The 1,947-nt window shown below is 32.7% G+C and overlaps 1 non-coding gene across 1 annotated transcript; it reads left to right on the top strand.

The window, feature by feature from the left end:
- Positions 1–1,571: 1,571 nt before the first annotated feature.
- Positions 1,572–1,643, top strand: Trnad-guc (transfer RNA aspartic acid (anticodon GUC)). The gene has a single exon. It is a non-coding gene; the product is annotated as a tRNA-Asp (tRNA).
- The last annotated feature ends 304 nt before the right edge of the window (positions 1,644–1,947 follow it).

Raw genomic sequence — 1,947 nt, forward strand, 5'->3', positions numbered from 1 at the left:
GAGCGAATTGACAACAGATGATGTTATGTCGTTCGTCCTACGAATACATACACACACATTTGTAAATTCAAGTTCGCTCAAAATGCGCGAATTTTCTCGTAAAAATTTTACGTAAGAAATCTCTGTCATCCCCCGCGATAATCGCGTAATTCCGAGACAGGAAGAAACGTAATGATGAACTTTGAAAATACAGACAAATGTTATATACGTACATCTAGGCCTTAAGAAGAAAACCAAAATTCGCTGCTGGTTGATTATTAAAGTATCATTACGTATATATGTACGTATGTTACTTAAACGACCGGTCCAGAGCGAATGAACTACAATAAAAGCATTATACTATACTATATTGCAAAGAAACACGGTAGCCGATGAAGAAATAGCATATGGCCTACCGAAATGAAATAATATATGATATTTCACATATTTACTTAATACAGAGAAGCATACAACAATTCTATTAAAAAATATTGAAATTAACTTCGAAAATATACACTGTACATGCAATAAATAAAAGAAATAAATGTTATAAATTTATAAAGCTTCTCATCTATGAAATTTGTGCGAGAAGATTGGAATGCTGCCAAATGCTTCTGGTTTAAATCTATGCGGATATGATATTAACAAATTGAAGGAGATAAGAATAAATTGCTGCACACATGTGCAGCATGAGCAAAATCATAAAGAGGAATCGTATTCTGTGCAAGCGATGTCTGAGAGAAGTTACCTTGCATTTAACTGCAACTTGAATTAAATGTTAAATGTAATATCCCACGCGATCCAGACGAGTGATCTCACTCCAACATAGATCACAATAGAGAGAAAAATGTAATATCTTCTTACGTAAATTGTAAAAGCTCTGAACATCCAGTCTCTTACAGAGGATGCCCGAAACTCAAAGAAATCAAAAGGTCAAGGATGAAATAGATCATCCAGCTTTGACAACGTTGCAAACATAGCTCTGCAAAGAATTTTCCACCTCTATATATATGTACTACTACATAATTATATCTAACAATTGTTTGACGCATTCGCAGATGACATGTGTAGGTCACGCAGACAATTGAAAAGAGATCGAGAATCGCAAGAAGAAAGAAACGACTGCATCGACCTGGAAAAACCATTTAATACAGTCTGGCTGGACGAACATTTCTTCAAACTTGAGAAAAAAAAATGCAAGCCATTTTCAATAAAAGTACTATGGAAAATGCTACACGACAAACAGTTTTACATAACAGACGGACAGAATACCATTACAAGAACTATTCAAAATAAAAGATGAACTACAACGTATATATAAACGATTTACACCACAAAATAGCGACAACAAAGGAGCTATCGCATTCGCGGACAATTCACAACAGAAAAAGCTAAGACAAAAAAATAATATATAGACCAAACATAAACTCCAATGACTTCGTAACAAGATTCAAATATACATTGGTAAGATACGATTTAAAGGACAAACATAAAAAATATATTAAAAAATATTTGTAGTTACAAAAAATTAAAAACAATTATAAAGAAAGTAATGTATTTTAAATGTAGAATGAAAGACACACGAAATCAATTCCTCGATAGTATAGCGGTCAGTATCCCCGCCTGTCACGCGGGAGACCGGGGTTCGACTCCCCGTCGGGGAGAATTAAATTTTATTTTTATATTTCGTATATTTTTTAGACTTACATAAAAATTCTATACAGTTTGCATATCACACAGTTCTGTATATAATTGTTACATCTCCAACCTCGCATAATTTTATCATATAATAATTTTTCAGTCTTTGTCGTTAATTTGTATTCGTTATACTTATTATACTCATGTAAAAATCGTTTTTTTTTTTGACACAATAAACGTTCGTTTAAAAAAAATAGTGGTTAATATTTTTAACTGTCATGCGGGAGACCAGGGTTTGATTCTCCAATGAAAAGAACTATTTTCTTCATT

Source organism: Bombus fervidus, chromosome 5, assembly GCF_041682495.2.
Source record: "Bombus fervidus isolate BK054 chromosome 5, iyBomFerv1, whole genome shotgun sequence".
Lineage (NCBI taxonomy): Eukaryota > Metazoa > Arthropoda > Insecta > Hymenoptera > Apidae > Bombus > Bombus fervidus.